This window comes from Schistocerca cancellata, chromosome 2 (genome assembly GCF_023864275.1).
Source record: "Schistocerca cancellata isolate TAMUIC-IGC-003103 chromosome 2, iqSchCanc2.1, whole genome shotgun sequence".
Lineage (NCBI taxonomy): Eukaryota > Metazoa > Arthropoda > Insecta > Orthoptera > Acrididae > Schistocerca > Schistocerca cancellata.
In genome coordinates this window covers 805500621-805513570 of record NC_064627.1, presented here as the reverse complement: position 1 = coordinate 805513570, position 12950 = coordinate 805500621, and the positions used below count along the sequence as shown (strand labels likewise).

Genomic DNA, 12950 nt, shown 5'->3' with positions numbered 1-12950 from the left:
GATTCCGAAGTCATAGAACCTTGACTATGGAGCAATGGAAGAAAGTGACTCGGTCGAACGAGTATTGCTTCGCACTTTTTCCGACATTCCAAGAATGAAATATGGCAGAAGTTTGGTGATGATCTGGACAGGCATATCGTGGTATTTAAGAGTTGTAAAACTGCCGTAGGGTATCAGAAGTAAGCGTAGACTACGGTACTTTTCCTAACAGACTTGGACTGTTAAGACCTTACCTGCGTTACCCGTTAGGTGTGCTGCGCGCCTATTGGCCGTTACCTCATTTCTGTCGCTTTGTTTACGTATGCTATCAGTGTCTTCCCAGCTTCCCCTACAAATCAAAAGCGTTGTACCGTCTAAACACTGACAAGGAGAACATGGCAAGTGCCATAACCCGATTTCCCGGAAACTTCGCCCAATGGAAGAGGAGTCAAAATGAGCAAATACGTGTCTCAGATTACCTGTAGATACTCGACCGTTTCTGAGAAAATGACGGTCAGAGTTTTCGACGTAATTTAGATGCATTTTAGCGCCCGATCATCTCAGTATAATGTGTCGTCGGAGTTTTTCGCGGTGGCATGTTTTCAAGCCGCGTCAATTCGAATAAAATTCTCGAGCTTCCGATGGCTGTCACCGTCAGGAGTAAAAACCAGTGACAGTCAGAGAAGATTTTATTCAATTTCTGACAGAAAAGTAGGCGAAATCGTCGTTGGAGCTGTTTAGGCTTCAGGAGACTCGTTACCAATGCTAAGCACCCAATACTGGAGGAAAGCTTTTCATTTAATTTGTCCTGGCTGCGTACCACTCAACCATCACGTTATGGGTATGACGATGCTCAACACTGAATATCTACGTATTCATGCTGTTGTCACAGATAATATTAAACGATCAAATGCTCTCGCTTTAATTTCTGATGGATGGATAGATCTGTCCGGACACCAAGTGATTAACATCATTTTCACGACATCAGAATCAATTTTCTTAAACATTATTCGTCCTCGTGAGTGCAAAGAAACAGGACAGTTTATCACCTCAAGCCTTATCACAGTAATGAAAGAGATCGGGTACGAAAGAGTCGCAGCGGTGATTACCGACAATGCAAGAAATATGCTGCAGAATAGTGGAAAAAAGGTGTATGCATGTAACTTGTGCTTGCTCATACCATCAGTCATGTCATCAAAGACATCGTGGCTGTACCTGTACTCCAGGAGCTATTCCGGCCCAGTTAGAAAATAACCAAAGCGTTCACATTCAGTCATGTGCCTCATGGAATCGAAGCAGACACAAAATTACGGGAATTCGGCTGTAACTTTGAAACTTCTCTCACAAGGTCGTTGCACTGGCGTTTTAATTAGCTTTGATAGACTGATAATGAACAAAGCGATTATCTTAGTATCCACTGTTTCCGCTTCAGTTTGTTTTGATAACATAGTAAGACGTGCTATGTCAAAGAAGGACACATGGAAGAAACTTGAACAAGCAGGTCACTTACTACGACTAGTGTCTACTGCCATCACACAGCTCCAGGCAGAGTATGCCTTATTACCGTCATTTTACTAAAATTGCAGTAGGGGTGGACTTTCTAAAGAGTAATAGCTGAATGGTATCTCTCGATGACCAGCTATATATTACATCTGAAATTATCAACAGAACAAAACACACACGCTGCGATAAATGTGTTCGATCAACGGTATTAAGCCACCAACCTGGATGCTGAATATGAAAACCATGTATTACAGTTCATCAGCTCTTTGTGACAATATGAAAGAGGACATATGGTAGCTAATGTCGCTGAATTTAGAGCCTGCTGCAGTTTGTTCTCCTCAAATATTGCATGAGCTGCTGCGGAACATCACCTCGTACATGGTGAGAAGGATTGTATAGCAGTCTGCTGCTGAGGTATCTCACCCGCAAACTTCTCGATGCGCAATTGATAGGGGCTTGCAAGGATCCCTAGTAAAATTAGAAACAGCATTTCTCCGGCAAAAACCGAAAATTTCGTGTCCGCCCAGTGAAGCTTACGTTATATGGAAAACAATACCACAGTTTAAATCGAAGTTACTGATCGAGATACTAAGTGATGGTTTTTGAACCAAAAACTAGAGTTTTTATTTTGACCACTGTGACCAAAGTCATGATCACAAGCAACAATCTTTGATGATCATTATTTCTGAATTCCTCATTAATTTTCTAAATTCGTTGTATTTTGTGTTGAAAAGTACTCTATACATTCGAATTAATTTCACGAAAATTTCGGGTAAAGGAAAAAAAATGTTAATTACGTTGCGCCTGCAGATAAATAAAGCAGCATTCATGAATAGTTTTCGCAGTCTTCAATCACATTTCTTTTACTTCTTACCGTGGAATGTATATCCATGTATATCCATATTAATTACTACTATCGATATCACCAAATTGCAACATATGAAGTATTGCAACACGTTTGCTCTCACAGTTATCATCCTGCCTATTTTTTTTTAAATAAACAATATTTATAGCAATGTTTAATTCAGGATTAATTCGAAAATTGTTGATTTGTAACGTGATGCAGAGTAGAAAGTAAAAAGACGATACAGATATATCTTAAAGAACTAGAAAACGCAGTTTCCCCAAACAAAGGTAAAACTTAAAAAAAAACCAAAACAAAAATGGATCAAATGCTCAATACTTCGTCAAGTTGATTAAAACATATTTCTGCTATTCATAAAAAAACTTTCGCATTTAGCGCTAATAACCGGAAACTCTTGCCTTTGATCATGATGAAAAACGTTTAATTGACAGCAAAATAACAACAATACTTATACAGCTTTGTTTAAGTTTGTGCATGTAAACTAGACTTGCATTACAAGTAATTGCTTTGGTCATACAAAAAAGCAGAAGTTAAGCAATAAGCTTATTTTTATTGCTTATAAAGTGCAATTTATATTCTGCAACGGTATAATGGATTAACATTGAACGACGTGCGGTTCTAGTGTGCAAAACAAACAAACATAGAGGAGTTGTCGGCTTCCAGTTTTTCTCTTTCTTTTATGTCTCTTTCACTACCAGTGTTGCCTATACTGCTGGTAATCCTACCATTTACTATGTCATTTATGTACTGTAACAAAACTACCGAGCCGTAGTTCTGGTAGAGTGCAACACTAGTTGTATTCTATGGACCTCGTAACGTCTAACGATTATGTAACCGTTTTGGCTGACCAGGTCCATCCAACGATACGGTGTTTGTTCCCCAATGGTGGTGCTATGTTCCAAGACGATGCGCCCCTCTTCACACAGTTTGCATCGTCCAGCACAGGTTTTGCGAGCACGAGGATCAATTGTCATGTCTGCCCGGTCCACCACAGTTACCAGTTCTCAATATTATTGAGCCTTTGTGATCTGCTTCGGAGAGAAGGGTGTGCGACCGATATTCACCTCCATCATCATTACCTGAAGTTGCCAGTATTTTGCTGGAAAAATGGAAAATATTCCATTGAAAACTATACAGAACCTGTACTTATCCATTCCTAGATGACTGGAATCTATTTCGATTACTGTCGTGTCCTATCCCGTAATAGGTATGATAAAGTGCTGTGTTTTTAGCGTTTCCGTATTTTTGTCCACCCCTGTATCTACCAGTATCAAATGTCCAGTTCTAACAATACCACCAGTTGCAAAGTAGGTTAGAAATCAGATTAATAATGTTGCTCACGCAGCATATGTTCGCTTTATCGGGCAACAACAAAGTTATTGACTGTGGATGGTACCGTCAGAATGGAAATAATGAAGGCACTGTAAAAAAGTCATTAATTTTGGCACTTATCTCGAATGGATTCCCACGTAGATTTCGTCGAAGTTGTTATGGCTCATCTTGTTGATTCTAGGGTGATTCCACTTTGACTGCTAGAAGGTCCAGACCTGTATTTTAGCAATATTTGAAGACCTAACAAATGCGTTTTTCAGGAAATTCTTAATGAACAAAGAATCCCAGATCAGAACAATGGTATGGTAGAAATAATTTTTGACTTGGTGTTCACGATCCACATTTTTGTTAAACTTCTTGTAAATTTACATATAGTTATTCTTAATTGTCACGAGACTTGGGGTTGGAGTGCCGTAATGGTCACGTAAATCAAGAACCATTACACAGTGCTTCTCAGAAAGATAGTGTTCACGTATGAAACATGTCATCAGGACAATGTCTGTTTCGAGATGGACCCAGGAAGTACTTTCCTGGATCCCACGAGATAAGAAACGATCTAGTGGGCTGTGTGATGGGACTGGAAAACGTGCTGGGGCAGAAAAGAGTAATCATTATCAACGGGTGTTGTCAAATTGCTAAGGATATAATTATGGTGAAGATGATGACGACGACCCATCGCTGCATTCTCAAGCACAGTAACTTCGATTTTATTAATTTTTCATCAACGAAACCAGGTGATGCAAGTTGAAATAAATTTCTTTGTATTTTTCTTTAGGTTCTTTCTTTTCGCTGGCCAGTATATATCGATAAATACCTTCCTGCTTCCTCTCGGGACAGCGAATATATTCTGAGGACTACTATCATGCAGGCTGTCTTTTCCTTTGTGTGCAAAATGTTGTTCTGGAATACACTCACCCCGCATACTGATTGCCACAGCTCCGTCGATGCTAGCTACAGCATGAAAGATACTTAGGTAGCCTTCATTTCTCGCTTTCATACGAAGATAAGTTAAATTACCTGCCAGTCACGTCGTAGAGGTGTAAGGAAATCTATAGAAAGTATCTTAGAAACGGTATTTGTGCATGAGGTAAATTTATTGAAGCCCCTGGACAACACACGACTGCAGGCAGGTGATGTGACACAAACCAGAAATAAGATGAGGCATTTGTTAACTAAGAAGAGAAGTTATGCACAATATAAATATACCCCGCCTTTCGATAGCCGCAGCACTTTTTTAATAACGATTTGACATATAAAAGACGGTCCTGGGAGAATGGTAGGTTTTGAAACGCGGGGCTGGTAGCAATCCGTCTGCCATCCCTCGAAGAGCGTCTTTCGAGGTTCTTACGCTCCAAAGACCTCCAACATCACGGAGCACAGATATATGCCTATGTCTTTGGAGCCAGTGATCATGCCGAACAAGTCTCTTCTAGCAACAGACTTTGTGATCCCGAAGGATAGACAAACACTTCGGAAAGTTGTAAATAGTAGTAAGTATGGCAACAAGAACAGTCTTCAAATACATTCTGCATTAAATTTTTTAAATTGCTTTTAACTCAAACTGCAAGTTTAGAAATGCTGCTCAAAGAAAATTATTCCCACAAGGAAACGTACATACGTTCGTCACCGAGTGCCTAAAATAGTTTACACATCAACACAATAAAGCACCTTTCACAAAAGTAGGTTGTTTGAGAAAGTTTGCAAACCGCAGTTATACTGACGAGAGAAAGAAATTCTCCAGAAGTGAACCAGGACTGCGATTCCCGCGACGGGGTTTGTTGTAGACAGTCGGAGAGAGGAATTAGCCCGGATAGAGTGGCGCTGTAATGTAATGGCGAGCAGCAGGTCTGGGCTGTCGAGGCACTTGTTCCCCTAAGCGCCCACCTAAGTTCTTTTATTTAAAATACCACCGAGGAGTCCCCACCCTCAGGGGTCTGGGTCTTCTCCGCGCAATTTCGGGTGAAGTTCCTCAGCAAACTGCAGTGCAATTTAAACTCACAAACTTCAGCACTTTGCACCAGCACGCTTATCTCTCCACAGAAAACTCAGAAACATTAGCCTCTGCTTATAATATGTGAGGAAACTGCACTGGCTAATTCCCCCCTTTTTATACATATGTCTCACTATTAAACTCGGTGAAAACTTGTAGATGCGTAAATGGAAATTGGCGAATTTCTAGACTGACAACCCGACGGATATTTGCAATTTGTATTAATGGTACATGAATTTCAGAGCTGAAATACCAGTCTCCAAAACCAAGTCAATGCAACTCTCAAAATTTCTCGAGAAACTAGACTGACTATTTCCGAGGGACTGTAATTCATCGAATTTAAAGGGAAGTTCGCAGGCAATAATCCGAAGATTTTGACATTTTACAAAACATGCCCTAGAATATTATTTATTCTTTCCTTCACGAAATGGTGCATAAATTATCTGTGTGTGACATTTAGAAATATTTTATTTTTAATTTTCTGCTCATACATGCGTATCTCTGAAATCACAAAATTTCCGACCTGCATCTGTTTATATATGAATATTTCGGAAACTATACTTTATAGAAGGCTGTGATTTTTTGCATCTATGGACAGAAAACACGTGGCGCTCGATGTTAAGTCACACAGCTGTATTGCCTGTCGCTTGGCAATTGTTTGTTTGTTTTGAGTGAAACAGTGACTTTCGATTAAATCTGGTGCCGTTTGACGTAATATAAACGTGCTTAGGAGTGCTAGTCTCTTCAAGATACGTAATTTTGGAGGTAACCAACACACTCGAAGTGTAAAACTAAGTGTTTTTCAAGAGTTGGAACCCTCAAGCAGTGTAAAATCAAATAACTTCAATGTTCACCACAGAATAAAGGAGCAGCGATATCACCCAGTGCAAGTAAAATTAAAGTAGATAAACAATATGAGGAACTGTGACTACTGCAGGACAATTTAGGAAATAGTACTTCTGGTTTGGGTTATGTTTTGTGTGATATGAACATTTTAATACAGGTGTTGTGTGATTCGTTGCGCTGTAATATTTGTGGGGGGAAAGTAATTATTGAAGAAGAGTTTTCTGCAAGAGTTGGACTTGCTGCGACAATAGTAGTTATTTGCAGCGGATATGACAACAGGAAGTCATTTGTAACGTCAAATCAATCCAAGAATAATCTGTATTAGGTAAATGTAAGATTTTTCTATGCCACGAGAGCTATCTGAAAAGGTCTTAGTGCAGCTCAGTGTTTCTGTTCGCTTATGGATCTACCACTACCACCACCTACAGAAATTCAGAGGTACATTGAAGTTAAAGGAGAAGCGGTTCAACCTGTTGCTTTCCTGTCAATGACGGCTGCAACAAATCAAGCTATTGAAATGAACGAAAGCAGCTTCGATATACAAGTTACTTTTGTTGTGACACGGCAAAAGCGTGGCCACACATAAGAAAACCCGGTTGACGCAATCACAAGTGTAGACACAGGCAAAGTAATTGATTTTGAGGCACTAACAAAAATTGCTATAGCTCGGGTGAGGAAAATGGAAAAAATGAAGATGAAAACTGTCAGCAATATTTTGTAGGAACCAGCGGAGGAATGGAAGCTGATGTCGCAATGAAAATGTTTAGCCAATCACTGCAGGAAAGGGGTGTCCGATGCACACAGTACCTTGGGGATGGAGATTCTAAAGCGTGTAAGTGTGTTGTTGAAGCAAATCCATATGAAAATACTGCGATAAATAAATTGGAGCGCGTTTGGCATGTGCAAAAACGATGGGCACACGTCTCAGAAAATTAAAACAAACTCTTCGCACCACCACACTGTATGATGGCATGTCACTTAGAGGTCAGCTGACTGAAAAAACGATAAATCACCTCCAGCAGTATTATAGAATGGCCATCAGAAATAATGGAAACCATTTAGAAAGTGTGAGTAAAGCGGTCTGGTCCTCATACTTTCACAAGCTTTCAACCAACAGAAAACAGACACATTCACGTTGCCCACCTGGAACTGAATCATTATGTAAATTCCGGAAGGCGAAAGTTTCACGAGTGTGAACACAACGATTCTATTCCTGAAGCTGTTATGGAAGCAGTCAAACTAATTTATAGGGACCTAGCTCACCCAGACCTCCTCCGAAAGTCTACATGGGCGAACACAGAATCCTAACGAGTCACTCAATAATATTATCTGGACACGAGTTCCCAAAAATGTTTTTGCAGGCCTCAGTACAATAAAATGGGGAGTTAATTATGCTGTATTTACTGATGGACACATGAGAAGAATAAGGTTTTTAAAACATTTTAACATCCCTCCAGCCTACCATACTGTAAACGGCTTAAAGTCATTGGACGAGTTGAGACTCGCCAAGGCACAGCGTGCAGCTGAGTTCACCTCCAAAGAGGCAAGGTCAGCCAGAAGCTTTTACAGAAGGAAGCTGGAAAAGATGATGATGCAGACTATGATGCTGGGTGTGTTTGAGACTTATTTTAAAACTACAAGTCAATGGTTATCATTTTTAACTTTAAATGTGATTTTCTCAAAATGACATTTTTTATGCTTTGTGTTCCTTTATATCAAAAACTACTTGTGATATCAATATAAAACTTTGGCACCTATATCATTATAACATACTGCACCTACTGAAGCGCAACCATAGCAATAATTTGAACAGATAAACATCTAGGGCATTATATGTGTAATTGTTTGTAATAAATCAGCGTAATTGAAAATAATTATATATCTCTCCTTCTTTTGTACCTCATCTCTCAATTCTGGTTCAGTAGACATAAATAACATGGATAAGGTACCAGTAAAAGTTTTGAAGTGTTATCTCCATTGGTTCCAGAGATAGAGGTACATAAAGAAGGCTAATTTAATATTGCCCACACAGGCTCTGCAAACTCCCCTTAAGGCTCTTTACGTGATTAAAGACGTGATTCGCTTACTTGCTAATCGGATAATCAACTGTTTCTGTTTAGCTATGGTCTTTTTCCCATTTTATTTTTTTCTTGGATTCGAGTACCGACATCATTTATAATTCATCAAATATATGCTAATTAACATATAACTAATGATCATTTTTATGAAAAATGCACATCTTGTTTCTAATTACATATATCACTCATTGCAAATATAAATTTTTAAGTGTAGATTTTATAAACCATTGTTAATAAATGTTGTTGGAATGAAAAAAAGATATTTATTAACAGTCCATTATAAAAATATCGATAATTAATAATTTATATTTGCAATGAAAACTGGAATTTTCTTGCGATTGCAATTAAAAACAAGAAAACGTGCAGTCTAGAAACAAGAAGAAGTGCGTTTTCATAAAAATGGTGATTGAATAGGTCTTAAATAACATATGATCGCAAATTTTTATATTTAAATGATGCAGGTATTCGCAAAGAACGAAAAAGTAAAAGGAGAGAAAGACCATAGCGAGATTCGAACCGGAAATCGATTTACTGCCCAATTAGCATCCTCCGACGTTACCGAGTGAACCACGTGTGCGTTGCGAAAATCGCCCCAACTATAGCAAATTACAATTCCTCGTAAACTTTCAAAGTCGATATCCTTGACAATTTTTGAGAGTTGCATCGGTCTGCTTTGGCGCATTTATATTTGAATTCCGGACTTCAGGTACCATAAATGTAAAAAACATTACAAAAATGATTGTCAGGTAGTCTGCTTGTAAGACCGTTTGGAGCGAAAACAGATGAAAGTTGTCAGAAGGTAATGTAGAGAACGATAAGAGAGAGAGAGAGAGAGTGATAGCTCTGTTCGCCAGCAACGGAGAAGGAGAGACGAAGGGTGAGAACGTGTAGGGTATGATACAGGTGGCCTGATCTGCTACTTAATTTCGTAGAATTAAAGAGCTGTACTTTCTCTGGGCGACAAAATATGTGAGAAAGAATATGTGCACTGACGAAAATGAAACTTTTATATCTCGAATAGCTTCACTGAACATACCCTATTTCCATGCCTATGGGCTATGTGGACTAAAATTTCACCCTTATGAAGCCTGCTTTCACTATTTTAGTACACAAAAATGTCATTCCAGCAGATGAACAATGGTGTACAGTAAATACGTGATAGATATTGTATATGACTGACGTTACTGTAACTTTTCAGACGGAAATCACAGCACAAAGTTCCCAGAGTATGAGTTCGTGCAGTTTATCATCTGTCGGATTTTGAGAAAGGTTGACAGGGGAGCATCTTACTGACAGATCGCACAAACTGTCGCTGTAGTGCAACGACTAAAGAACGAGTGGTGAGGATCCAGACTGTAGGCAGCAGTGTGCCAAGAAGGGCGGGCATGGGTTTTTTTTTACAGAAGGACTACACCGCCAGAAGATCGCAGGACTGTTCGAGAGAATCCATACATACTGTAAAAACATACGTGCCTACGTATATGTCTATGTAAAAACGAATGTACGCATGTTCCACATCTTCTCCTAAACCACTGGACCGATTTCTGGCAAAATTGCTGCAGATGTCACGACGTTTCTGAAAGAATCGATGTGGGCGTAAGAACAATCTACCTATCAGAGGTGTGGTGCTGGGGATCAAAAATTAGTGTAGTTCACGACGCTCGATTATCCAGAATTTATTCACCTATATTTGAGAATGAGGGCACTTACTGATTTGCAACAAACTTTAGACATAATTCCAAACCTTTACGAAACTTATATGGGTATGGTGTCAGTTCTTCCAGACATGTCCAAAGAACAGACACCATTGATGACCTGCAGCCGTCTGGAACGAAATTAGAATTAATTTAATACCTTCAGTTTGTGACGTATATATATATATATATATATATATATATATATATATATATATATATATATATATATATTCGGTGCCTACAGTGTCACGTCTTTCAGTGTCACACAAATTTTTATTTTTAAAGGGGATCACTTAAGACTATTTCCATGGGTTCGCCCCTCAAATTTCTCCCTAATATCACAAAATTGTCGTCTGATGCAGTACAAACTGAAAAAATAAATTCCTTTTAAAGCACAGTTTCGTATATAATTTATATTCAAAACCTTACACCTTTGTCACAGAACAAATCCTACATCGAGAATACTTTACTCAAGTTTAAGGGAAGAAATGCTTCCGATAATTATTACAGTAGTTAAAGAACATCAAAATATGAACAGGCTGAAATGAACAAACAGTACATGAGACTATGTTAAGCAATTCAACTGTAAAAAGCTAAGGACCATATTATTAGCAAAATGAGAAACATTCAAAAGTGAAATGCCAAAATGAGCACTTCTCAATTGGGAGTAAATCAAAACAATCAGAATGGCTGAAAGAGAGCACCATAACATGAGCCATAAACGAATAAGAGCTAAGCAACTAAGCAAATAAGAGAATAGGCAAAAATGAGGTGCCAACAAAATGAGCTGGCCGAACTCCGTCGGCACTTATATATGGTTGCGCTCGTGGCGGCACCTCGCGGCCCGTACGCAACACGCGCGCCTGCGATCGCAATGCACTCTTAGCGTTCGCGGCGACGTCTAGCGGCCCGTACGCAAGTTGTGCGATTGCTGTCGCAGGTCGACTCTTAATCTATGCTGTTACGAGCTGCTGACAGGCGTTGATATATATCAACGGTGACAGGTGAAAATGTGTGCCCCGACCGGGACTCGAACCCGGGATCTCCTGCTTATATGGCAGACGCTCTATCCTTCTGAGCCACCGAGCGCATAGAGGATAGTACGACTGCAGGGACAATGTCACGCAAGCCTCCCGCCATGTAAGGAGGAGATCCCGGGTTCGAGTCCCGGTCGGGGTACACATTTTCACCTGTCCCCATTGACATATATCAAAGCCTGTCAGCAGCTGAAAGTATTAAATTAATTCTAATTTCGTTGTAGACGGCTGCAGGTCATCAATGGTGTCTGTTCTTTCGGAAATGTCCGAGAGAACAGACGCCGTACCCATATAAGTGTATAGTACTGGCAATACCAGCCATGACCTTCTTCTTCTGTGCGGATGCACACATATTCCCCGACTCTTACGGGACGCGGTAAGAATGTATTCCACGAGTAATGAGTGTGTTGGGGTGGGACACTACGAATGTAGCGTGTGGACATACAAGGTGAGAATGTGGCTCTCGCGGGAGGCGTGTGCGAGATAGTCGCTGCAGTCGTACTATCCTCTGTGCCCTCGGTGGCTCAGAAGGATAGAGCGTCTGCGATATAAGCAGGAGATCCCGGGTTCGAGTCCCGGTCGGGGCACACATTTTCACCTGTCCCCGTTGCTATATATCAACGCATGTCAGCAGCTGAATGTATTGAATTAATTCTAACTTAACAAAACTTCTTTTCGCTGGCAGCAAAAAAAACGGAAAAAACGTTTATCACTTATTACATTTCCGATGTTCAGGTAGTAAAACTGCGTTTTAGTTTATTACTTCCTCACTACTAACTCTATTCGTGACACATTTTGTAGACGGTATTCACATATATCACGAAATGAACCTGCAGAATTACGCCATTGTGTGACCCATGGTTCAGAAGGTATGACGTAATAAACATTAGGCTCCGTGAAAATGAAACTGCAAGGCGAAATTCACTTGAGATACAGCTGAAATACGTGTACAAACACATACGTCTACATGCGCGTACGAGGTCAAATCTAAGAGTAAAAAGTTCCTCCTAAACCCCTGGATCCATTTCAGCCAAATTTCGAACACATATTGTTCACTATCCGGAAATAAATACTGTGAGGGGTAAGAACCAGCAACCTCGTAATGGGTTGGGGTGATATCGTGGAGAGGGAAGGAAGGATGAGGACATGGACACAGTTAGGGGAGGCAGGAGATAGAAAGAGAGAGGGAGGGAGGAGATATTGACTAAGGAAGGGATGAGGAGAAAATGGACAGAGACTGGGGAGAGGTAGAGATGGACATAGAAAGAGGGCGAAGAAGGAGATGGACAAGTAGAAGACTGAAATAAGCACCCGTGCAACTCAGTATACAGATAAAAACGCTGAGCAAAGATTACAAGCAGAATGTCACCACGAACAGGCGGGAAAAGTTTACTGGTACATGGATTGAGATCTCGAGTTACAGTAAAACTAGCTCAAAACGGAATCGCATGGAACTAAAATAATTTTCCAAATTGGACAAGTTTCGGATTACACAAAACTCACTCAGATACATAAAACTTATCAAGTATCATGCAAAAAGTATAAATTTGTAATTATGCACGTACTTACGTACCTTCATTCTTACACAGTAGATGTGCATTTACTGTATATTGTTCAACAGAA

The 12950-nt window shown here is 39.8% G+C and overlaps 1 non-coding gene across 1 annotated transcript; it reads right to left on the bottom strand.

Annotated features, from left to right (window-relative positions):
- Nucleotides 1-11305: 11305 nt before the first annotated feature.
- Trnai-uau (transfer RNA isoleucine (anticodon UAU)) lies at nucleotides 11306-11380 on the bottom strand. The gene has a single exon. It is a non-coding gene; the product is annotated as a tRNA-Ile (tRNA).
- Between the last annotated feature and the right edge of the window lie 1570 nt (nucleotides 11381-12950).